This window comes from Macaca fascicularis, chromosome 2 (assembly GCF_037993035.2).
Source record: "Macaca fascicularis isolate 582-1 chromosome 2, T2T-MFA8v1.1".
Lineage (NCBI taxonomy): Eukaryota > Metazoa > Chordata > Mammalia > Primates > Cercopithecidae > Macaca > Macaca fascicularis.
The window spans coordinates 13758990-13785949 of record NC_088376.1 but is presented as its reverse complement, the minus strand read 5'-3'; the positions used below and the strand labels follow the sequence as shown (position 1 = coordinate 13785949).

General features: G+C 38.8%; 2 long non-coding RNA genes across 7 annotated transcripts in view; one reads left to right on the top strand and one right to left on the bottom strand.

Moving 5' to 3' along the window:
* The window catches only part of LOC123571918 (uncharacterized), a 798252-nt gene that overhangs the window by 747569 nt on the left and 23723 nt on the right, over nt 1–26960 (top strand). For 5 of the 6 annotated variants that reach the window (XR_010584878.1, XR_006696245.2, XR_010584879.1 and 2 more), the window contains one exon: nt 25076–25194. This is a non-coding gene — a long non-coding RNA (uncharacterized lncRNA). Of the gene's footprint in view, nt 1–25075; nt 25195–26150; nt 26273–26960 lie in introns of all 6 variants that reach the window. The other variant, XR_010584880.1, reaches the window with a different exon arrangement.
* Nucleotides 850–19303, bottom strand: LOC123571919 (uncharacterized). The gene is made up of 3 exons (XR_006696247.2): nt 19214–19303; nt 18189–18345; nt 850–3026 (listed from the first exon to the last, which is right to left on the bottom strand). It is a non-coding gene; the product is annotated as an uncharacterized lncRNA (long non-coding RNA).

Genomic DNA, 26960 nt, shown 5'->3' with positions numbered 1-26960 from the left:
ATCAATGAAGCAGAAAAGAGAAGCCAGAAATAGCTCCAAATATATACAGTTAACTGATTTTCGACAAAGTTGCAAAGGTCATTCAATGAAGGAAGGATACTCTTTTCAACAAATGGTGCTGGAGTAATTGGATATTTAATGGCAACAACAACAACAACAAACAAACCTTGATCTAAACTTCACGTTATACAAACATTAACTAAAAATTGATCATAGACTCAAAATATAAAAGTATAACATTTTAAAAGATAATGTAGGAGGAAATCTTAAACACCTAGGCATGAGGAAGAGTTCTTATACGTAAAATCCAAGCACAGTCTATACAAGGAAAAGCTGATAAGATGGACTACATTATAATTAAAATCTTTCACTCTGAAAAAGATTTTATGAGAGGATGAAAAGACAAACTATTTAAGATTAGGATAAAAATTTGCAATTCAGATATCTGATAAAGGACTCGTATCTAGAATACATAAAGAAGTCTAATAACTCAACATTAAAAAAACAAAACAATCCATCTAGAAAATGGGCCAAATGCATGAGGAAACAATAAACTTCTAGGGATATATGGATGGCAAATTAGCACATGAAGAAATGTTCAGCATCACTAGCCATTAGGAAAATGCAAACAAACTATAATGAGATATTGCTATATACTTATTAAAACTAAAAGAGTAGTAACAATAGTAAATGTAAGAAAGTTGCTGAGGAAATGGATTATTCATACATTTCTGGTGGTCTTTTAAAATGAAACAGCTACTCTGAAAAATAGTTTGGAAGTTTTTTATAAAACTAAACAGCAGAAAAATAAAACACATACAAACATAAGGAAACTTTTGGAAATGACGGATATGTTTATTTCTTGGGTTGTGGTGATGGTATCGTGCATATTTGCATATGTCCAAACTTATAAAATTATATACATTAAACCTGTGTAGCTTTTTGGCATACAATTATACTTCAATAAAGAAGATTAAAATGACAATAACCACAATAACAAAGCTAAACATGCAAACACCATGTGACCAGCACAACTGCACTTGTGGGCATTTATGCCAAAGAAATACACACTTACGCTTGCATATTTATAAGTGTTTGTTCACATCAGCTGTATTAATAGCCCCAAACTGAAAACAATACAAACATCCCTCAATAGGTGAGTGTTTAAACAAACACTCATCTGTTCCATCTGTAACATGGAATACTGCTTAGCAATATGAAGGAATAAACTCTTGGTACACACAAAACAAATAGATCTCAAAAGGTCTCATACTGTATTGTTTGTTTTATATAACATTCTTGAAATGACAAAATTTCAGAGATGGAAAAGAGATTAGGGATTATCAGCAGTTAAGGATGGTGGGGAGGTGGGCGTGGGTGTGATTATAAAGGGGAACATATGGGAGGTGTTGGTGATGGGACAGTTCTGAATCTGGATTGTGGTGGTGATTACATGAATATACACATATAAAATGACATAGTACTATACACACATGCCAATGTAAAATTCCTAGTTTTTAATATTAGTATAATTATATAAGATGGAACTATTTGTAAAATGAAGGGAAGGTACATAGAGCCTCTTAACCATCTTTGCAACTGCCTGTGGATCATAACTTCAAAATAATTTTGAAGTGTTTCAGTTTGTTTACTGTAGTAATTGTTTCATAAGAGTCTTCTTCAAAGAGTTAATATCAGTGTTTCAAGTAAGTTTATACTGGATATTCTAAAGATGAGTAACTAGAAAGAAACATTATTTTTAACTTTAACATTTATATGCTAACACTCAACATTTCATAGGTAAATATTTGTTTGCTGTGTTGGTGTGAACAAAATTCCTAGCCTTTTCTTTCTAAGCTTATAGTTATATCGTGTCATAAAGGTTTTTTTTTTGTTTGTTTTCTGTTTTTAAATAGAGTCTTGCTCTGTCACCGAGACTGGAGTGCAGTGGCTCAACTATAGCTCACTGCAGTCTCAACATTCTGGGCTCAAGCGACCCTCCCACCTCAGCCTTCCAAGTAGCTAGGACTACAAGCATTCACCACCATGCCTGGCTAACTTTTTTATTTTTTGTAGAGACCAGGACTCACTTTGTTGCCTAGGCTGATCTCAAACTCTTGGGTTCAAGTGATTCCCGCAGTTGGTCTCCCAGAGCTTTGGGATTACAGGCATGAGTCACCACATGTGTTCTTTTATCTATTAATAGTAATGTGAGTGCCTGCAGTTTCATACACAGACATTCACATTTGCACACCTACTACAAGATGGCAATTAGATATGATATAGTACATCTATGGTTTCATTTAGTTATACAAATGGAAATAAGTTTAGATACATAAAATATTCCTTCAAGAAATCTGTAAATTTTCTACAATAACCCTCACATTAAGAAGAATTAGTTATTTTTTATATATTCATTTTATATTTTTTATTCATATATATAAAACACAAAATGTATAATTCTAAACATTTTTAAGTTTACAGTTTGGAATTAATGCTTTTAAATTATTTTTATTTTATTGTGTTTAACATTAACCTGAAGAAGTGCCAGAAAGTATATCAGATTCAGCAATCTGAAATGGATTTCATAATATCTCTCTAGAATTAAAGAATTTTTAAAGGGGGCCCACAGGTAAAAAAGATAAAAAGAACAAGGGGAAAGATTTTTCTAGAAATAGAGCCAATTTGTTACCATACTAGAGGAATTTGCATAAATTCAAAATACAAATAGATTAGATAAGAAACAAGAGGACTCAGGAAATAAAACAGAACAATGACAATTAGAAGAAAGCTTTGACCTGCTGCTTGCTCACCCTAGCAAATTTTACGTTCTTAATCACTGTACAATTTGCAAAACAAAAACAACACTTTATTCATAAATATAATCAGTCAATCTAAAGTGTTTAAGGAGTACTATTTCACATATATAAATGTTTGCTATTTTTTAAACTATAATGACTTTTTCCCCTCATTCTTCCTTTGTTGTTGTTAAACATCACTCTTCAGATAGATTTCACTTTTGAGGGCTGGAAAAAAAACACAGGGTGGTAAGGCAATTCAATCAATCTACCAGTTTCCTTTGAAATTTGGTTCCCACATAGTTGTTTATCTCAGGGATTAACACGTTAACTTTGAATATGTGACACTAGCTTTCATCTAGATGGTGATCAAACTACAGTAATGTTCGAAGACAAAAGAAGTTGTACTCCAGGAACAGACTTCAAAGTGTCTTCCTCTGCTGGCATCCTTTGCTTATTCTAGTGCTCATTTCCTTTCTCTAACTACAGATCAACGGAGCAAAACATAATGGTAAGGCAGCCTGAAGGCTAATGTAAAGACAAGGAAAATAAAAACTTATAATCTGCTAAGCTTTATTTATTCAGTTTGGGAATTATGCATACTAATTACTTCCTTCCTTCTTCTATCCTTAAGATGCCTTCTGACCATCAAGAGATCTGAAGTGTAACTCAAAATGGATTTCTTTGCTTCCTATTAGTAGCTGCAAAATTATGGAATTGCTGGCTAACAAAAAATCCAAAACATAGTGGCTTAACGTGACAAATGTTTATTTAGTTTGTGATTCTGTAGGTTGGTGATTAGGAGTGGGCTCACCTGGGCAGTTCTTACAGTCTTGACTGGGCACATCTAATTTCTGCTGGACTTGTTAATAGAAATATGCTCAAAAAGTCCACTGCTTTTCAATGACATCAGTTAAGATGGTTGGGATGATTGGCCTGTCTTCGTAGGTTCTTTTATCTTTCATTAGACCAGTACAGGCTTGTTCACAAGGTGGTCACAGAGTTCCAATTGCCGAAAAGAGGGCAAACCATAATGTACAAGAGACTTTCAAGTGTACCCTTCATTGGCCAAAGCAAGTTCCATGTCATACTCAGAATAAATGGAAGAGGTGAGGCACTTCTAAAGGCATGGATATGGAAGGCAGGAACAAATTAGAGTCTTTATGTTAATTGATCAATGATAGAAGCTTTGGTACATGAACTGAGAGAAGATGGAAAACATAATAACTTGGTATTGTCTGAATATTTCAGTTGAAACTGAAGATGTACCCCCTTCAAAAAAGAAGAGTTCAGCTTAAAACCACAGAAATGTTATCGATAAATTAGAAGTTAATAGCTCTGATTTCACACATAAGAATTTGATAAGCCAGATTCTTTCAGATTAGAATCTCAAGTAGGAAATCTTAAATTCTAACCTGGATTTTAGTAACCAAAGGAATGTGATTAGAGGACATCGATATTAGATGCTTTCTTAAAACTTATGAAACAGCAACTTATATTTCAAGGTTTATTTTCATTTACTAGATTGCTTCAAGTAACATTATTAAATCTTATTTTAACAGCAACTCTGGGTCATTACACATTATTATTTGTTTTCCCAAGAGAAAATTGAGCATCAGGAAAATTGATTTATCCCCAAGTCATATAACTAAAGACCTCAGCCCCTGTTGTTTTGACTCTTAATTCAGTGCTCCTTTAATTAAAATATGGTTGTCTCATAGTATTCATTCAATCAGAATATCAGTTTCCCTTTTAATAAATATGTATTGAAACCAACTTTGAGGCTGATCCATGACTTCCGCACAGCTACACAGAGTAAGGCTCAATATCCCCTTTCTTTAGGTTTTCTTAACAATTTCTTCACATAGCTATTATAGCAGATGCTTACCACTTCATTTTATTAATTTTATATATGTTTCCCTCCTTCAGTAAGGAAAGGAGCTTTGCATTGCTTATCATTGTGACAATGCCTAGCATAGTGCTTGAGCCATACCAGGTTCAAGATGAATATTTGCTGAACTTCATTTTCCGTAACTACACAGTTACCATTAAACTCAGATTGACTTATAAAGTTACCATTAATCATCAAAGACCAATGCAATTCAGAGTATAATCCTGATCAAGGCAAGGAAGTTGGATAATTTAGAATTACTTGCAGCAGCAAATATTATGGAATGCTCGCTAGTCCCCAAAATATTTGCTACTTTTAAGATTAACCTTCAATTAACTAAAACCACAAATAATCCATCTCTGGTCATTACAGTTCAGTAAGTAGGTTTTCTTATTTGGAAAGTTTAGCACATGAAAATAGATCATTTGATTGAGGAACGAAGTGAGCTTGTTAAATTGACTTCACAAGGATGAAGTTGGCCTTCTGAGTATTTCTGGCAAGAGGTCCCTAACCTTTAGAGTAAAAAACTGAAGTATGGTAAAATCCCAAATCTATGTTAATGAATCAGCACAATCAGTTTTGAGTATCTCCAACTTTAACCTCACACAAGGTTAAAAAACATTGAGAAGAAAAAGAAGTGATGATAAGGAAGGAAAGGTGATAGGAAGCAGCCAGAATCATAAAGTTATAAAAAATAAGAGAACTTGGACAGCAGCTAGTTCATCCCTACAATGTTAGGGATGTCCAGTCCTCTTTCATCTCCTTTCACCTGCAAATCCCCAACTTAGGGTCCATCAGGATGTATTGTCTATCTTCAGAGTTTAAAACTCAAGTCTCCATGACAGCTAGGAGAACTAACAAAAGGCAGTTCTGAAATTTGGAATGAATGAGGCCCCCTCTAAGAATGTGGCCCAGATGACCAGGCACAGAGATTGTGGAATAATAACAGATTGGCAACTGGCCAAAGCAGTCTGCATCTGGATTGGTGCTGGCTGGATCTTCTATTCCAGGAGCTGGAATACGGCACAGTGCCCATTTTGGCAATTTCTGGCCTAGCTCAATCTGATGTAGAGACAGAATGGTGATGAGTTCAGGCATTATTCCTCTGCAGATGCAAAATCCAGCCTAGTTTCCTTTTTCCTAACTTCTCCCTTTCGGGTTCCGCTACCTCTACTCTTGCATACCTGATGGCAAAACATCATCTTCTTTCTTAGGACAAATGAAAAGACAAAATTATCTTATATTTATTTAAATTTTTTATTGGTTTACAATAGTTGTACATATTTTGGGGGTACAAATAATATTTAACACCTGTATACAATGTGTAATGATAAAATCAGGGTAATTAGGATTTTCATCACTTAAAACATTGATCTTTTCTTTGTGATGGAAACATTACAAATCTCTTCTAACTATTTTGAAGTATATAATAAATTGGTGTTAACTATGGTTTTCCTACTGCACTATTGAATTCAACCCTAGTTTCCCTTCTTTCAAGTTCCCCCTTTAGAGTTCCACTATCTCTACTTTTAAATAATTGATGCTAAACTATCATCATCTTTTTCAAAAAAGAAAACAAAAAACAAACAAAATTACCTTTTGAAGAACTCAATCTTCATGACCCCAAAAGTTTGGAGGAGGGAGATTGGTTGGTAGCTCACTTGGCATTTTCTCAGTTTCTCAGCTTAACACAGAAGCTAATTAGTTCCTATTCTCTCTCCCATGGAACTTAATTGCCTTGAAGAGGTTCTTATCAAAGAAATACCAGAGAATTTTCTAAAAATATATTTTATTTTACACTATAGCACAAAGAGAAAAATGCATAAAACATACGTATATCTATTAATGAATTATTCTATTTTAAACATTCATGTATCATGACAGAGTTCAATATAACGTAATATTTTCTGTACCCCAGAAGGCCTCTCAATACTCTTCATAATCACAATTTTACTGTTTAAATTGCCTCTTTCAAAACTAACAAATGCCCTCAAAGGGAAGTCAGGCCCCCATCTAAAGTGAGCAATTCCTCACTACCATGTGAAAGTGCTTAGATGTCTTCAAGGAGATGTTATTGGTCCGCTTTTTAAATTGTCTGCAATGAGAAAATCAGTTCAAATAATCTAGTGCTTCTGTTATCAAAACTCACACAAGTCTCTTCTTAGTATTTGATCTTTTTGTGTCTTACAGTTATTCTTTCTCCCAAAGATAATCAGAATGTCTCTTTGACACGTGTTTTGCTAATGCAGTAACAATAACACATGTTTTAGTCTATGACAGGGCTTTCTATCATCTGAATAAGAGAAAATTAATGTCCAGAGAGATGTGGTAGTGTTTTTACAGAAAACACTGTTTTTACAGAACTCATGTTTCCTGATGCGTGTGGACCTCATAACTCTGTAAAAATCAATCAGAATTTGAAAAGTAAGATTAAAGTTGCTGAAATAATTTAAATGGTGTTCTTTGACTTGCCCCAAATACGGCTTTGTGGAAAAGTCCAAAATTTCCCGTGTGTTACTTAATTTCAGTTGTTAGAAAATACAGCCTTGGAACCAGCAAGGTGAAAATGAGCCTCTTAGCCCTAGCAGTTCCCCGAAGCATATCCAAAATGTCTGTATGCTATTTCCGATTTGTGATAGAAATCGAGAGCAGTATTAGGATAGGATGAAAGATAAAAGGCCTTGGGTTATCTGGGGTTCTCTTGGATAAGGTTCTAAAGAGTGACGCTCTGATTATTTCGTGGGAGAAAAAAGAAAACAGTGCTTCTTCTTAGCGCTTCCACTAGTCCTAAACTTAAGGAGTTTACGAAACTAGAGCTTTTTTTCTTAGTAGGCTGCTGAACTCTGTAAAGGCACTGAGCTTCACTAAGCTTAATACTGAACTCCAGGTGTAATACTGGATGCCCGTCCATCTTCTTCCTGAACTTTGAAAGGAGAGAAGAGGAAATTAGTTCCAGTTCTATTAAGAAATTTTCCGTTGCAATTTTGAGGTGAAGCAATATGTGCATGAAAAGTTGTAAAAAGTACCTTTACAATTTAAGTTTACACAGTGTTTTCTTTCTGCTTGCCCATTTTTGGATCTTCTTTTTTCTTCCTTCTTTCCTCCTTCCTCTCCCCTCTTCCTCCCCCAAAGGGAAATGCTTCGGGGAACTGATAGGACTAAGAGAGTCATTTACACCTTGCTGGTTCCGAGGCCATATTTTCTAACAACTGAAATTGAGTAACCCCTGGGATAATTGGTTAATACTTTCTCAGTTTTAAATTACTTTTGTCTTATTTGTAGAGGTTTCCCTTTCATTTTTAACTTATTTATGTGTAGCTGTCATTACTCTGTATTGTTTTATGTTGTAGAGGTGAAATAGTCTTAACTGTTGAAAGGGAATTTCAACAACCTGAATGTCCACGCATTCACTCGCTGATTAAATAAATTAGGATAGGTCATAAAGCAGTAACCATAAGAATTTATATACACAAATGTGATCTATTTATATATAAATCATATTCACATTAGAAATGTTCCATAGGTAAGCATATATGCATATATGTTTAGATATATGTAGATATAAATATATACATATAGCTTTTAAAGATATATCTATGTTTAAATTGTTTAAATTTTGTTCAATATATGAGAATATGCATTAAAATGTAAAAAATAATTGTCTTTGGTAACTGAAATTCTATCTAGGCTTATGTTTTCTCAGCTATATATTCTCCTTATTATGTTATTAAATGCATCAGGCTTTTATAAATAACTTTTAGAAAGTAATACATGCCTATTATAAGTACTAAAATGTTAATAACAGTCTTTTTCTCCATTCTAAACACTCTATTCCCAATCCACAGAAATTACAAAAGTCAACAAGTTATTGTGTATGGCTCTGAGCACTGTCTAAATAACACATAAGAGAATGTACATCAATGTTTGTATTTACACAATATATTTGATATATATACATATGTTATAAATACATATATTTGCATATAAATATGTATATGATATATATGAAAATAGGTATATGCAAGAATATGTGTTTTTTATATATATATATTATATGCATACTCACAAATATGTTTACACATACACTAAAAGCATAGATTTGATAGCTCCATTACAGATCCTGGCTCTTTCTCATCCTATCTGATAGAAAAGTTACTTTTCTATGCCTCATTTTCCTCATTGGTAAAGTGGCACTAATAATTACCTCAGGGGTGTGTTATGATTATATAAGAAATTCACATAATAATGTACTTTGGACCCTGCTTATCACATAATAAACATTTGAGAAATACAAGTTCTTAATCTCATTAGAAACAAGTCATGAGAACCTTTTACCATTTTCATCACCAACAATGTCTACAATTCAACTTTTACCCTTTGCCAACCTAACAGATGAAAATGGTATCTGTTGTTTTAATTAATTTTGCATAGGGTTGCACATTTTATGGGTATTTGTTGAATGATTTAATTTTACATAGATTACCTTTTACGATTTTTTAAACTTTACGATTTTTTAAACTTTCATTTTAGGTTCAGGGCTACATGGGTAGGTTTGTTATATAGGTAAACTTGTATCACAGAGGTGTGGGGTAGAAATTATTTCATCACCCAGCATAGGACTCGATAGTGATTTTTTCTGATTCTGTCTCTTCTCCCACCCTTCTCCCTCAATTAGGCCCCAGTGTCTATTGTTCCTCCCTTTCTGTCCATGTGTTCTCATTATTTAGTTCCCACTTATAAGTGAGAACATGTGGTATTTGGTTTTCTCTTCCCGTGTTAGTTTGCTTAGGATAATGGTCTCCAGCTCCATCCTTGTTCCTGCAAAGAACGAGATCTTGTTTTTTGCTTATGGCTGCATAGTATCTCATGGTGGTGTGCATGTACCACATTTTCCTTATCTAGTTTATTGCTGATGGGTATTTAGGTTGCTTCCATGTCTTTGATATAGTGAATAGTGTTGCAATGAACACACGAGCGCATGTGTCTACGGTAGACGAATTTATATTTCTTTGGGTATATACGGAGTAACAGGATTTCTGGGTTGAATGGTAGTTCTGTTCTTTTACCATTTTTATTGCATTTTCTTTTTTATTCATAAGTTATTAGAATAGTCAATTAGACTTCTATGCTGCAAATAATATCTGGTTTTTAATTTATTCTATTATTAGTAATGTAAATTTAATTACATGCACTATTCTTTGATGGGTTCTGAGTTTTCACTTACAGTTTAAAACACCATCCTCATTTTGCCATAAACATGTTTACCTGTGTGTCATCTTTAGTTTTGATATTTTATATATACAGTTTTGGTCAGTGTGATTTTTATTTGCATGTAATAAATTTTGAAAAGCAATATGAGGATGTAATTTGACAATATCTAATGCATTTAAATTTTTGCATACCCTATGGCACATAGGAATGCATCATATGACACAGCAATTCCATTTCTAGGAACATCACTTATTAAGCTCTGTTTATGTACTATGAGACAAGTTTGATGATTTTTTTAAAGCATTATTTAAAAATAGAAGAAATCTAAATGTCCATATGCACAAAAGTAGTTTAATATGGTGTAGCCATAAAATTAAATATTATAAACCTGTGAAAATGAATGAATCCAAGTATTACTCACAGATACTACTAATTTGCAACAAATCTTTAAATGTACGTTAAATTCTCCATATGTATTTGAGTCTATTTCTGAATTTTCTACTCTATTGATCTCTTTGTTCTATTTTAGCATCAAATTCTATTACTCTTGTAGCTTCTCACTCCCATTTAATATTTATAATTTTTTTCCATAATTTCTTGGATGTTTTGAAGTGATGATTTTACCAGATAAATATTAACACTTTGTCATTTCAAAACCTTTCTGCTACATCTGAATATACAGATTAATTTTGAGTGCATGTGAGAAGAGAGAAAAGAGACACGGAGAGAAAGGCAGAAAGAGTGAGGAAGGACAGGATGCCAATTGCAATACCATAGTTAAAAACATATATTGTGACGTATAGGCTGGCTAGAAAATAAGATTACTTAGGCCCAGTTCCACTTAGTCTCCACTACAGAAAAGATGACACAACTATAATGTCATGCGCATCCGTGTGAAGAGACCACCAAACAGGCTTTGTGTGAGCAATAAAGCTTTCTAATCACCTGGGTGCAGGGGCGCTGAGTCCGAAAAGAGTCAGGGAAGGGAGATAGGGTGGGTCCGTTTTATAGGATTTGGGTAGGTAAAGGAAAATTACAGTCAAAGGGGGGTTGTTCTCTGGCGGGCAGAAGTGGAGGTCACAGGGTGCTCAGTGGGGGAGCTTTTTGAGCCAGGATGAGCCAGGAAAAGGACTTTCACAAGGTAATGTCATCGCTTAAGGCAAGGACTGGCCATTTTCACTTCTTTTGTGGTAGAATGTCATCAGTTAAGGCGGGGGCAGGGCATTTTCACTTCTTTTGTGATTCTTCAGTTACTTCAGGCCATCTGGGCGTATACCCACAAGTCACAGGGGATGCAATGGCTTGGCTTGGGATCAGAGGCCTGACTTTCCTGCCTTCTTATATTAATAAGAAAAATAAAAGTGTTTAAGTGTTAGGGGGTGGTGTGGAGAGAGAGAGAATGGGCAACGTTTCTCAGTACTGCTTCAAGCGGGATTAGGGGCAGCGTGGGAACCCAGAGTGGGAGAGATTAAGCTGAAGGGGTGATAGTGTGGGGTTGTTAGAAGAAGCATTTGTCATATTGGTGATGGCCTGGATGCGGTTTTGTATGAATTGAAAAACTAAACGGAAGACACAAGGTCTGAATAAGAGAAGGAGAGAAAGCAGGTATTAAAGGACTAAGAATTGGGAGGACCTAGGGCATCTAATTATAGAGTGCTTAAGGAGGCTCAGCATAGCCTTGCTGGCAAAGATTATTTATTTACTTTAAGAGGGAATTTAGAGTGGCGGTTTGGGATAGCACTAGGAGATATCAGCTGTGATGGCTTGGAGAAACAGTGTAAACTAGCAGTGTAAACATGAGCAGGGCATTTATGAGTAGTTGAGAACGGTGAATAGGAGTATGACTAGACAGAAGATAGTAGGGATGACAAGTTTTTTGGGGTGCAGTCCAAGTTGGTCTGGTGTCTGGAATGAGACTGCGACCTAATGAAAAGGAGTGTCCACACAGGAGCTCGAATGGGCTGGAACCTGTAGCATTTTGAGGACAGGCCTGAATTCTGAGAAGGGAAAGTGGTAAAAGTATTGTCCAGTCCTTTTTAAGTTGGTGACTGAGTTTGGTGAGTGTTTGGGTGAAGCCTAGCCAGCCATCCACTATCTCAGTAGTTGGGGTAGACGGTAAACCGTCTAACCCTTGCCAGACCCTAATACTAAGTTACTGCCTGGACTATGCATGTTTTGCCTACTCTTTCCTCATCATGCCCTCTTGTCCCACCCCCCTCTTTGGATGAAACATCTTAACCTAACTCAAAACATCTATTCCCCTTCCCTTATCTCCAGGTGGCCAGGTTCTACTCAAGGATCAACACCCTCCTCAAATTTTCCCGCTTCCTCACCATTCTTCATCTTAACTTAACTGACTTTTCCCTCATAAACCCCATAGACACCCTCCTTCCCGACCCATCCCCCAACCAGTAGGTTTCCCAACTTTTTACTCTCATAGAAGACCTAGCTTGGCAGGGTGCCCTTTGTGATTTCGGCAATGTTGAACTTACCCTCTACACCTTTGTCATCATTATTATGGTTCACTCTAATTCCCCTAGTTACTCCTACTAATCCTAACTTTGTATGGAGATTCTAAACCTGGTCTACAGACAACCAGATACACTCAGTCATGCAGGGCACTGCAGATTGTCCCCCACCCCCCCAACCCAGGGTTGTCACTCTGCCCTCTCCCTAAATAAAATGTGGACTCATTAGGCCAGGATGAAGGACAGATACAGGGAAGGAGAGGCTATAACCAGAAGGCAGTAGAAAGCCCAGACCTCCCCAAGGGCCTCTGTGGCACTCAGTCCCTGTTGAGTCAGAGATAGGGAGAAGCCAGGAGGTAGGGGAGTTGGTGAGGGGAGCAGCCTTAATGAGCGGGAGGTGGAGAGACAGAGACGGACATGGAGATGGAGACAAAGAGAGAGACAGATGGAGAGAGACAGAGATAGAGACAGAGATGAGGAGAGACAGATGAAGAGAGACAGAGAGAGATAGATGAAGAGATACAGAGATGAAGAGAGACAGAGTGAGACAGAGATTCCTTTTTGCTACTCTACGCCAAACTCTTCATGGTGTAATTGCACATAAGCTCCCAGCAGGACCCAGACGGCCCCTGTTGGAGGCTACTTTTGGTGTAACCAAACTCTATCTAAAACTCTTAACCATACCTCCATCACCCAGTCCCTTTGCGTTCCGGTATCTTTAGTGCCTAGCTTAACCCTATATAGCGAAGGAGAATTGTCTGAACTAGCTTCCCAGCTCAGCTCTAGCAATAACATCCAAAAGCGGGCTGTTTTTCTTCCCTTAATTATCAGGGTTTCCCTAGCTTCAACAATTTAACGCCCCCTTAACCCCCGGACCACCGGTATGGCTACCGCCTGTAGTACAGCAGATGCTTCCATTCCTAATTCCCATACTAATCCTCTGCCTTATGTTATGTCTTACTCCCATTCTAATAAAATTTTTTCCGAGCCAAGGTCCAAGAGATCACCAGAGTCACCTTCAACCAAATGCTCCTGCACCCCTAAACCCGACTGCCAACCTCAGACCCTAACTACACCCCTTAACAGCAGGAAGCAGCCAGACAGACCACGATGCCCTAAATTCTTATAATCAATAAGAGGTTGGACTGTTTGGGTGAAGGAAAAGGGACAAGATGGAGGAAGGTGAACAAGATGGAGCAGTCCCTGTTGTTTCCGGGTTCTTCTTCACAGATTTTCCCGTGCCCGGGAAAAGAACCAAATCAACTGAGCATGCGCAGAATGACGTCAAGCCGAGGACACCGAAATTCAAGAAGCCACTCCTACACACACACCCCGAACTCCTCCCCTTCCAGCTCCCAGGCATAAAAGTCCACCGCCGGCCGGAGCCGGTGTGACTTCTTCGGCCCCCCACGTTCGTGGACCAGAGAACATCACCCGAGAGCGCCGGCACGACTTCCCTGGCCCCCCACACCTGAGGACCAGAGAACCTCGTCCGAGAGTGTATGCATATTTGCAATAAAAGACTGCCACTTTCTTATGTACTTTGGCCTCATGTTTAATTACTTAGCTCTCCTAAATTAAGTTACATTAAATTAAATCAAAACAGTTGCTGCCAAATTAAATCAAAACAGTGAGGTGTGTTTTTAAAAGACCATTAGTCCATTCTACCTTTCCTGAACATTGAGGATGGTAAAGGATATAAAGGTTTCACTGAATACCAAGAGCCTGAGAAACTGCTTGGGTGATTTGACTAGTAAAGGCTGGTCCCATATCAGACTGTATAGAGGTGGGAAGGCCAAACTGAGGAATTATGTCTGACAGAAGGGAAGTGAAAGGAATGAGGCACATCCCCCATATATCTCCCAACTTCCTGAGCCCAGCACAAACACATTCCTCCATATTTCTTTCAAACTTCAGAAAAACATCACCTGGGAGATCTCCGATAAGGAATGCTAAATGTATAATGTTAACCAATTGTAATGCTGTAACCGAGAGAATTACCTTGTTCCCTGTAACTTTACATATCTTGTTTACATCGGGCTATAAAAAGCAAGCACTCGCATTGTTCGAGGCCCTCTTGTATGCTGTGGAAGGGAGGGACCAAGTTCGAACTTGTAGTAAAGATCCTTGCCGCTTGGCTTTGACTCTGGACTCTGGTGGTCTTCTTTGGGGAACAAACGGTCTGGGTATAACAGAAGAAATGACAGCGGTGGCCTTCTCAGACCCTGTGGGAAAGGCCTCTACCTATCCAGTGAAAGTGTCTACCTAGATCAAGAGGTATTTTAGTTTCCTGACTGGAGGCATGTGAGTAAAGTCAATTTGCCATCCTGGGCAGGGGGGAAAACCTGGAGCTTGATGTGTAGGGAAGGGAGGGGGCCTGAGAAATTCCTGAGGAATAGTAGAATAGCAGATGGAACACTGAGAAGTGATCTTGAGGATGGATTTCCATGATGGAAAGGTTCTAAGAGGCAGGCTAGCAGCTTGTAACCTACGTGGAAGAGGTTATGAAATGACGACAGAATAAAATGGGCCTGTGAGGCTGGAAGGAGATATTTTCCTTGGTCTAAGAACCATTTGCCTTGTGTGGGAAGAGATTGACAGGTGGAAGTTTCAGCAGGGGAGTAGGTGGGAGTGGCCGATGTGAAGAAGGAAAACTGCCCTGTGGGAAAGAAGTTGGAAGCTAGCTGCTTTTTTAGCTAACTTACCAGCATAAGCATTGTCCTGAGCAATCGGATCTGATGCTTTTTGATGGTTGCTTTTCAGTTACTTTATCAGCATAAGCATTGTCTTGAGCGATGGTTGGGGGAAGAAAATAGATTTTGCAAGTTATGAGAACTGTAGAGAGTTGAGCATAGTTTGTGATTTTTATAACAGTATTAAAGCAGTGGTAGCTGCTGTACGACAGACATGAGGACTAGGCTAAAACAGTAAGGTCAAGTTGTTTGGACAGAAAGGCTATAGGACGTGGTCCTGGCTCTTGTGTAAGAATTCTGACCACACTAACCATGCCTAGGAAGGAAAGGAGTTGTTGTTTTGTAGAAGGGATTGGGGTTTGGGAGATTAGCCGGACATGATCAGCAGGGAGAGTAAGTGTGTATTTATGAGAATTATGCCGAGATAGCTAACAGATGAGGAAGAAATTTGGGCTTGACTGAAGTAATGGGGCTGTCCTTGAGGCCTTGCGGCAGTAGATCCTAGGTAAACGCTGAGCCTGATGGGTGTCAGGGTCAGTCCAAGTGAAAGCAAAGAGAGGCTGGGATGAAGGGTGTAAAGGAATAGTTAAAAAAGTATGTTTGAGATCCAGAGCAGAATAATGGGTTGTGGAGGGAGGTATTGAGGATAGGAGAGTATATGGGTTTGGCACCACAGGTGGATAAGGAAGACAATTTGTTTGATAAGGTGCAAATCTTGAACTAACCTGTAAGCCTTGTCCGGTTTTAGGATAGGTAAAATGGGGGAATTGTAAGGGGAGTTTACAGGCTTTAAAAGGTCATGCTGTAGCGGGCGAGTGATAACAGGCTTTAATCCTTTTGAAGCATGCTGTGGGATGGGATATTGGCATTGAGTGGGGTAAGGGTGATGAGATGGTGAGGAGTGCACAATCAGTCGCCAAGGAGGGAGTAGAGGTATCCTATACCTGTGGGTTAAGGTGGGGGGATACGAGGGGAGGATGTGAAGGAGGCTTTGAACTGGGAGAAAAGGCAGCAATGAGGTGTGGCTGTAGCCTAGGAATAGTCAGGGAAGCAGATAATTTAGTTAAAATTTCTTGACCTAATAAGGGAACTGGACAGGTGGGGATAAGTAAAAAGGAGTGCATAAAAGAATGTTGTCCAAGTTGGCACTAGACTTGGGGAATTTTAAGAGGTTTAGAAGCCTGGTCGTCAATACCCACAACAGTTATGGAGGCAAGGGAAACAGTCCCTTGAAAAGAAGGTAATGTGGAGTGGGTAGCCTCCATATTGATTAAGAAGGGGATAGACTTACCCTCCACTGTAAGAGTTACCCAAAGCATCTGTGATGTTCCAGGAGGCTTCCAAGCCAATGGGGCAGCGTCAGTCTTCAGCCACTAAGCCAAGAAGATCTGGGAAGGAGTCAGAGCCCTGGACCAGAGCTCTAGGGGCTCTGGGAGTGGCTGTCGGTTGAGTTGGACGGTCCAATCTCCAGTGGGGTCCCGCACAGATGGGACATGGCTTAGGAGGAATCCCAGGCTGCGGGCATTCCTTGGTCCAGTGGCCAGATTTCCGGCACTTGTAGTAAGCTCCTGGGGGAGGAGGTTCTGGAGAAACCCCTGGCAGCTGCGGTTCAGGCGTTTGGAGTTGTGTGCTGGAGATGTGGCTGGGGTTTGTCTCACAGTGGAGGCAAGGAATTGCAACTCAGAAATAAGTTGCTACTTGGCTGCCTCTACTCTATTATTGTACACCTTGAAGGCGAGGTTCATTAAGTTCTGTTGTGGGGTTTAAGGGCCGGAATTTAATTTTTGGAGTTTTATTTAATGTCGGGAGCAGATTGGGTAATAAAATACAATGCATATTGAGAATAAGATGGCCTTCTGACCTTTCAGGGTCTAGGCTGAAAAGCATCTCAGGGTTGCTGCTAAACGGATCATGAACTGGGCTAGGTTTTTCATATTTGATGAAAAAGAGCCTAAATGCTAACTGATTTGGGAGAGGTCGGATAAAGAAAAAGGAACATTAACCTTGACTAAGCCTTTAGCTCTAGCCACTTTTTTAAGAGGAAATTGCTGGACAGGTCGGGCAGGGCTAGTTGTGGAACAAAACTGTGAGCCAGACCGGGTGTGAGGGGAGGTGATAAAAGGATTATAGGATGGGGGAGCAGAGGCTGAGGAAAAATTGGGACCTAGCTCGGCCTGGCGAGGAGGACAGAGGTCAGATGTGTCTGTAGAAAAGGAAGACTGGAAAGACTCAGCAGTGCTTGGGGTTGGGACTGAGGGGACAGGCGGGAGGGAAAGAAGGAAGATTTGGGACGAGTTGCATTGGGAACAGAGACTAGGGAGGGACCGATGTGTAAAAGAATGCCTGGACGTCAGGCACCTCAGACCGTTTGTCCATTTTACAACAAGAATTATTTAGATCTTGTAGGATGGAAAAATCGAAAGTGCCGTTTTCTGGCTATTTGGAACTACGGTCGAGTTTGTATTGGGGTCAAGCGGCATTGTAGAAGAAAATAAGGCATTTAGGTTTAGGTCTGGTGTGAGTTGAAGAGGTTTTGAGTTCTTGAGAACACAGGCTAAGGGAGAAGGAGGAGGAATGGAGGGTGGAAGGTTGCCCATAGTGAAGGAGGCAAGCTGAGAGAAAAGAGAGAGTAGAGACACGGAGAGAAGGAGTTCTGGGGTTCTTGCCCTCCAGAAAAGTGGGAAATGGGTTGGAGTGTGGAAGTAAGGGATTGGGGTGCAAAAATAACAGGTCAGGGTTCTTGCCCCTCCCCCAGAAAAGCAGAGAAGGGGTAGAGACAGGGAGAGAAGGGGGTCGGGGTGCTTGCCCCTCCCCCAGAAAAGCAGGGTTTGCCACTAAGGGTGAAGGACCAAGGCAGGCATCCCTGCAGCATGGTCAGACACCTCTGAAACATGGGTGAGTAACCAGAGAGGCGTTCCTGCAATGATTAAACACCAAGGGAAGGCTGCCTTCCCTAGTCTGTGACCGGTGCCGGCGTTTTTCGTCCACGGATAAAACGTGTCTCCTTTGTCTCTACCAGAAAATGAAAGGAATTGAGATTAAGAAGATTGAAGGGTGGCACCAAGATTGAAAGAGGTTGAGGGATAGTGAGAGAGGTTGGAGAAGAGAGTAAAAAGGGGCCGCTTACCTGATTTAAAATTGGTGAGATATTCCTTGGGCTGGTTGGTCTGAGGACCAGAGGTCATAGGTGGATCTTTCTCACGGAACAAAGCAGGAGGGCAGGTGATTGATCTCCCACGGGAGGTCCCCCGATCTGTGTCACACCACCAAAATGTCATGCGCATCTGTGTGAAGAGACCACCAAACAGGCTTTGTGTGAGCAATAAAGCTTTTTAATCACCTGGGTGCAGGCGGGCTGAGTCCAAAAAGAGAGTCAGCAAAGGGAGATAAGGGTGGGGCTGTTTTGTAGGATTTGGGTAGGTAAAGGAAAATTACAGTCAAAGGAGGGTTGTTCTCTGGCGGGCAGGAGTGGGGGTCACAAGGTGCTAAGTGGGGGAGCTTTTAGAGGCAGGATGAGCCAGGAAAAGGAGTTTCACAAGGTAATGTCATCACTTAAGGCAAGGGCAGGGCATTTTCACTTCTTTTGTGGTGGAATGTCATCGGTTAAGGCGAGGCAGGGCATTTTCACTTCTTTTGTGATTCTTCAGTTACGTGTAAGTCACAGGGGATGCGATGGCTTGGCTTGGGCTCAGAGGCCTGACATATAATGTAATGCAGGATGTGATAAATGCCATAAAAGTTATATACATGACGTTTTGAGAATACAATTTAGCAAGAATTGAAATTTTGCTGATGGGATGATAAGAGCAGGGCAGAGGTCATGGATAGAAGTTAAAGCGTTCTTTAAAATGCAGATGGACTTGGGACCTCTCTTAATTTGAAGTTGGCTACAAATATGTTCACTTAATCATTCCTTTGACAAATATTTAATGAGCATGTGCTATGCCTGATTGTAGAATAATGTAAACTCCATGGAAAGGGGGTATTTTTGTCATTATATGCTCCCCAAGTACATAGAAAACTAAGAGAAAAACCGATAAAAACCTAACAAGATGATATATTCGATGATGTGAAGAGCTAAAAAGAAAAAATAGATAAAGAGGAGGGGGGATGTTGGTGCTTGTAGTGGATGGTGTGGGTCTATCACTCAACTGATCATGTTCAGTGGACACAGCACACTCCTCACACATGTTGATTCCCATGCCAATGCAGATGCCTCATCTTGCCCACAGCACCAACCTGAAATACAGAGATGTTTAATTTGTTGTAGAGAATACCACAAGGTGCTGTATAGGTTATAGGAACTATTTTGAAAGGTAGTCAGTGTTCTTTGAATGATAGTAACCTACTAAAATGGGGAACCCCTAAGCTCACTTGTACAACTGTTTTAGCTCAGAGCTATAGACTATTAAAGACAGAAGGAACGTTGCCCGTGACCTGATTCAAACTTCTCATCTTAGAATGACTTGTGGGATTAAGTGGCTTGCTCAAGGGTATGGAGACAGTCGGTGGCAGACCTGATGTTCAAGTCCAGATTGCCTGCCTCCAAGGCCCCTGTTGCTTCCATTAAACCAACTTTTCACTTTTTCTTAGGCAGAGAGGCCTCAGAGAGAGGAAGCATGACCTGAAAAAAATAGAACCAGAACAAGAATCATGCAAGAACATTTAATAAGGGGCCAACTTGTGTCAGGCACAATTTGAGAATTCCAACTTTCATTGTCTTATATTTAAGGAATATTTTATGATTCTATCCTTCCGATTTTTTTGAAGAATGAAAATATTACATATTTTAATTGAAGACCCCTAACTACCACTCAGAAAAAACTATCATCTTGAAACCTGATACTTCTTTAGGCCTTGCATGATTTTATATTATTACACTTAATAAGTATACATTAAAACAACAAATAGCATATTTTCCATTTTTCTAATACTATATTAATTTTACTGTAATGTGGATTTTTAATTTTACTCTAATGTAGATTTCTGCAGTTTATTTTCACTTTCATTTTCAGAATTATTCAAATCCATACATGAGTTCTAGATATTCTATTATTATTTTTTCCCTTTAAATATTTTTTATAGCTGTTTTAACTTCACAGTCAAATTGAACAGAAACTAGGTTCTCATAAGCCTTTTCATCAGAATCCTGCACCAGAGTGGTACATTTTTTACAATTGATGAACCAGTGTTAATACATTATTATTAACTAAAGTCTAGTGGATTCATTAGACTTTAGTTTCATTCTTTGTGAAGAATTATATTAGATGCATTCTTTGTGATCTGCAGTTCTATGGTTTTGACAAGTGCATAATGTTATGCATCCACCATTACAGTATCATAAAGAATAGTTTCAGTGACATAAACATCCCTTATACTGAACCTGTGTATCTCTTCCTCTTCTGCTTCAAATCCCCGGCAACCATTGGTCCTTTTCCTGCCTCTATTGTTTTGTCTTTTCCAGAATGTCGTATAGTGGAAATACCATAGGATGTAGGTTTTTACAACTGGCTTCTTTCACTTAGTAACATGCATTTAAGGTTTATCCATGTCTTTTCACAGCTTGATAGCTCATTTCTTTTTGGTGCTGCATAATATTTCATTTTCTGAATGCACACAGTATATCCATTCACCTCCTGAAGGACATCTTGGTTGTTTACAAATTTTGGCAATTACAAATAAAGCTGTTGTAAATATTCGTGTACAGGTGTTTGTATCAATACAAGTTCAAATCTTTTGGGTAAATACCAGTGAGCATGATTTCTGAATTTTACGGTAAGACTATATTTAGTTTTGTAAGAAACTGCCAAACTGTCTTCAAAATTGATTTACCATATTCATGTTCACCATGGCTTAGAAATCCATTATGTAAATATTTCAAAATTTATTTATCTGTTCTTTCACTGATGGACAGTTTGGTGGTCTCAAGTCCAATTTGTAAATGATGAGTTTTTCTAAGTTGTGGCTATAGATGTGGAATTTGTGGGTTATTGCACATTTCCAACTTTATTACATGTTCTGAGAGTGATCTCCAAAGATATTGTGTCAATTTACACTTCTTCTGCCAATATATCAGAGTTCTATATTTTATAAATTATGATCCTGCACTTGGTATTTTCAGGCCTGATGTTTTAATTCAATCAAAGACTTGTGAACTTGGAATTCAGTGTTCTTTCACCTTCTATGCATCTGATTATGGAGGGTTGAGTGTATTCGTATGTGTATTTGTCATTTTGTCTATATTAAAACTGAGATTGCTTATATTTTTCTAATTGATCGGTAGGAATTTATATATTCTGGATAATAACAGTAATAGCTAACCCTTATTGAGCTTTGTTCCTGGTACTTTCTGAGCATTTTAGATATATGAGTGCAGTAAATTGTCTCAACCTTTTAAGGTAGGTAATAATTCCATTTTACAGATAAGAAAACTGAAGTACTAAAAAATTGAGCTACTTGCTCAAGCTCAGTTTTAAGTAATAAATGCACAATTTCTAACCAGCTCAGCTGGCTCCAAAAGGGTTTATACTAGAATAAACATTTGTCTTTTATTCGTGAATAGCCACAATCAGTGACTTTCCATTTCAGTTGCTTTATGGTGTTTCATATCATTCAAAAAAATAATTTAATTGAGATTAATTGTACTATTTTATTTCTTTATGATTACTTTCTGTGTTTTGTTAAAATATCCCTACAGGATGTCAAGCTCATATTGTCCTATATTCCCTTCTGAAAGTTTTAAACTTCTAAATTATGAGAAATTTAATTTCTCTGTAATTTAATTCCTTGTACTGCATGGAGTATTTTACTTTTTTTTACTGTGGATGTAGAATTATGTAAGCACAATATACTGAAGAGTATATACTTTATCCATAATTTGTAAAGTCAGTTCTCATCTGTCTAGTTAATCACAGGACTTAGTTTGGATTTTCTGTTCTATTCCACCAATCTATTTATTTTTGTGCTTTCATTATTCTGGATTTTTATTATACTTTGCAAAACTTTGCAAAAACGTTTTATAGCTGGGATAACAAGTTGCCCCCTGCCTTATCCTTCTTCAAATACATCTTAGTTATTATTCTCTTAACACATAATAATTGAATAATACGTATTTATGGGGTACAATATGTCGTTTTGATCCATGCATACACTGTGTAATCATCAAGTCATGGTAATGAGCATACTCATCACCTTATTTTATTTTTTTGCTGTAAGGACATTCAAAATCCTCTCCTCTAGCTATTTGAAACATACAATGCATTATTGTTGGCTGTAGTCATCCTCCTATCTAGTTATCTAATATTGTACCTGTTGAGCAACCTCTAATAATGCTCCCCTCCTCTCTACCCTTCTCAGGCTGTGGTAATCACAGTTTTACTCTCAACCTTTATAAGAGCAACTGATTGGTTGATTGATTGAGACAGAGCCTCCCCTCTGTCGCCCAGGCTGGAGTGCAATAGCACGATCTTGGCTCACTGCAACCTCTACCTCCTGAGTTCAAGCAATTCTCTTGCCTCGGCCTCCCGTGAAGCTGGGACTACAGGCACCCGTCATGATGCCTGGCTAATTTTGTATTTTTAATAGAGATGGAGTTTCGCCATGTTAGCCTTGAACTCCTGACCTCAGGTGATCCACCCACCTCGGCCTCCTAAACTGCTGGGATTACAGGCATGAGCCACCACGCCCGGCCAAGATCAACCTTTTTTAGATTGCACACATGAGTGAGATCATGTGATATCTTAGTTATTCTTGATGCTTTTCTTGCCTGTGAATTTTAGGTGGAGTTTGTTAAGTTTCATGAAAACCCCTATGTAATTTTGAATGGAATAATATTGAGATAATATATTATTTAACATTTAGAAATTTTATGTTTTATCACATTGTACTGCCATCCACAAAATATATTTATTCTTTTATTCAAGTTTGCTCTAATGACATTTTGTAACTATCTCTAAATGATTTTTCATACATAGAAATATATTCAAACATATCTGATTTTATTCATCTATTTTCAGAAAGTTATGCTCTTTATTTCTATTCACTTTCTTTCCCTCTGTGCAGCAGTGGTCCCCAACCTTTTTGGCACCAGGGACTGGTTTCTTAGACATCAATATTTTTTATGGATGGGGGATGGGGCATTGTGGGAGGTGGGGATAGTTTCAGGATGAAACTGTTCTACCTCAGATCATCAGGCATTAGGTTCTCATAAGGAGCACACCACCTAGATCCTTCGCATGCATGGTTCACAACAGAGTTTGCACTCCTATGATAACCTAATGCCCTGCTGAGCTGAGAGGCGGAGCCAGGTGGTCACGCTCTCTCATCAGCTGCTCACCTCCTGCTGTGCTGCCTGGTACCTAACAGGCCATGGACAGGTACCAGTCCATGCTCCCAGGGTTGGGGATGCCTGATTTATATGATGTATCTTCTTCATTACTGTATTTTAAACTCTTCTCTTAGATTTCTTACAGATGTTTCTCCAGGAAGTAGCATATCTCTTGACTTAGTACTACTCTGGCCCATTGGTTTATTGTTTCTATCATTTATTAGGTTTTACTTGTTTTATAATATGAAAACCCCTAATTTTTATTTGGTGATTTTAATTCATTTATATGAATTACAACCACAGATATATTTGGACTTATACCATCATAACAGATGTTTTTGTTTCTTTAATTCTCCACCTTGAGTTGATTTTTGTAAAATTTTTCTCTAATGATGTGGAGTGTGTGTGTGTGTGTTTAATTGTTAGCCTTAAATTTAAAAAAGCATCAAATGTGTAAGTATACTTTCTCCTAACAAGAATAGAGCATTAGTTCTATCCTAAAACATTAAAGGAAAGGTGGGGCTAATATATGAGAACCCTAACCTCATATTTTTAAAGCTGTAGCATTTTAATTTACATTTACTTTATGCTTAAGGTCCGAGTGCTCTTTAGTCGGCACATGATGAACACTGCCAGGACTAGTTCCTTCCTTTCAAGGCAGCGGGTTCCCTTCTGTCCCAGGGTGTGTCTAGAAATGTCATCCAGGAGCTAGGGATTGGGATGGGGGATCTCATGACTCTCAGGAAGAGTCAAGAGGTTATGACTTTCCTTATGCTTCAGATAAGATAAATGTAAATTAAAATGCTACAGTATGATTAGTTTCCTGATGGTCAATAATATTGAGCACATTTTCATTTGTCTATTGGCCATCTATGTATCTGCTTTGGAGAAATGTTTATTCAAATCCTTTGACATTTTTAAATTGTCTTTTTATTATTGAGTTGTAATATTCTTATATAGTAGATACAAGACTCATCACATATATAATTTACAACTATTTTCATCATTCTATGATTTATCTTTTTACTTTTTGATGTATCATTTGAAACAAATATTTTTAATTTTGATGAAGTCTAGTTTACCTATTTTTTAAAATTGTTGCTTGACTTTATTCTGTTTTATAAAAGTGTATGCCTAACTAAGAGTCACAAAGGTTTTCTCCTGTATTTTCTTCTGAGAGCTTTAGAGTTTTGGCTTTACATTTAGATCAATGATCATGAGTTAATTTTTTTTGTTTGATGTGGAGTAGGAGTTCAGTTCATTGTTTTGAATGTGAATATAGTTTCCCAGCACTATTTGTTGAAAGATTCATGACGATCTTCCTGAAAATCAATTTAATGTAAAAATAAGGTTTATCTCTGGGCTCTGACTTCTATATCATTAATCTATATGTCTATTCTTATGCCAGCACTACGCTTTCTTAATTACTACGGGGTTGTAGTATGTTTTAACATCAGAAAGTATGAGTCTTCCAACTTTGTTCTTTTTTCAACATTATTTTGGCTATTTTGGATCTCTTAAATTTCAAAATGAATTTAGAATTAGCTTGTCTTTCCTGCAAAGAAGGCTGCTGGGATTGTAATAGATTTGCATTGAATGTATATGTTAATTTGGGGTATTTTGCCATCTGATGCATGATTATGGAATATCTTTCTATTTATTTAGTTCACTTTAAATTATTTCAACAGATGGGAGAGGCTGAGCAAGATGGCCAAATAGAAGCCTCCATTGATCATCCCCCCTGCAGGAACACCAGATTTAACAACCATCTACATAAAAAAGCACTTTCATAAGAACCAAAACTCAGGTGAGCAATCACAGTACCTGGTATTAACTTCTTCATATCACTGAAAGAAGCACTGAAGAGGATAGAAAAAACAATTTTGAATCACTAATGCTACCCCTCTTCCATCCCCACCACTATGACTATGTGGCATGGAGAATCTGTGTATTTGAGGAAGGGAAATCTCAGTGCCTGTGAGAGTGCATTCAACTCCTTACTGCCCTGTCACAGTGGAAAGCAAACCCAGCCTGAACTCAGTTGATGTCCACCCATGGAGAGAGGATTTAGACCAGCCCTAGCCAGAGTGGAACTGCCAATCCCAGCAGTCAGAACTTGAGCTCCAGCAAGCCTCACCACCATGGGCTAAAGTGCTCTGGGGTTCTAAACAAACTTGGAAGGCAGTGTAGGTCCCATGGACTACAATTAGCACTGTGCTGGGTACGAAGACAGTGGATGTTGGGCGCACACATCCTAATGAGACACTAGCTGGGGCAGTTAAGAGAGTGCTTGCACCACCCCTCCTCCAATACCAGGCAGCAGAGCTCGCAGCAAAAAAACTGACTTCTTCCTTCTTGAGGAGAGAAGAGGGAAGAGTAAAGAGTACTTTGTGTTGTATCTTGAATACTAGCTCAGTCACAGTACAATAGAGCACTGGGAAGAGCCTTAAAGTTCCCCATTCCAGCTCCTAGCTCCTGGATGACATTTCTAGACACACCCTGGGCTGGAAGGGAACCCACTGCCTTTAAGGGAAGTAGCCAGTCATGGCAGGATTCATCATTTGCTGACTAAAGAGCACTTTAACCCTGAATAACCAGCACTTATACCCAGGTAATACATACCCTAGGCTATGGGTAAGACTTAGATATGCTGGCTTCAGGTCTGACTCAGCACATTCCTAGCTGAGTTGTCTATAGGGAAAGACTCCTTTTAATTGAGGAAGGCAGAGTATAAAGTAAAGGAGGCTTTGTCTTGTACCTTAGGTACCACTCAGCCACAGTGGGGTAGAGCATCAAGCTCTTGGTGTCCCCATTTCCAGGCCTTGATTCCTGGATGGCCTTTCTGGACCTGCCCTGGGCCACAGGGGAGCACACTTCCCTGAAGGGTAAGTGTCAGGCCTAGCAATATATACCACAAGCTGACTGAAGAGATTTGGGGCCTTAAATGAACATCAGTGGTAGCCTGATAGTATTCCCTGTGGGCCTGTGGTAGTGGTAGCCACAGGGAGAGACTCCTTGGCTTGTGGAAAGGGCAGGGCAGAGTGGCCTTAGCCATGGCAATATAAAGCACCAGGTAGATTTCTAAGGTTTTTGACTGCAGTTTCTGGCTCCCAGATAGCATCTCTGGATGCAGGAGGGCCTAGGAGGACTCACTGTCCTGAAGGAAAGAACATAAGTCTTGGTGGCTTTGCCACCGGCTGACTGTAGAGCCCTAGGCACTTAGCAAACATAGGTGGTAGGTAGGTAGTGGTTACAGCAGGCCTTGAGCAAGAACTAGTACTGTGCTGGCTTCAGGTCTGGACTCTGCAGTCCCAGTGATGGTGGCCACAGTGGGGGCTTGTGTCACCCGAATCAGGACAGAGAGACAGGCATCATCTATGTGGAAAAGTAAGGAAAGAGAGTAAGAGTCTCTGTCTGGTAATGCAGATAATTCTTTTAGATCTTATGTACAACCACCAAGGTGGTATCTCTACAAGTCTGCAAGAACCACAGTGTTACTGGGCTTGGTGTGGCCCCTAATGCAGTTTGGCTTGGCTCATAATACCTAAATCACTTCAAGTGCATGGAAAGCCT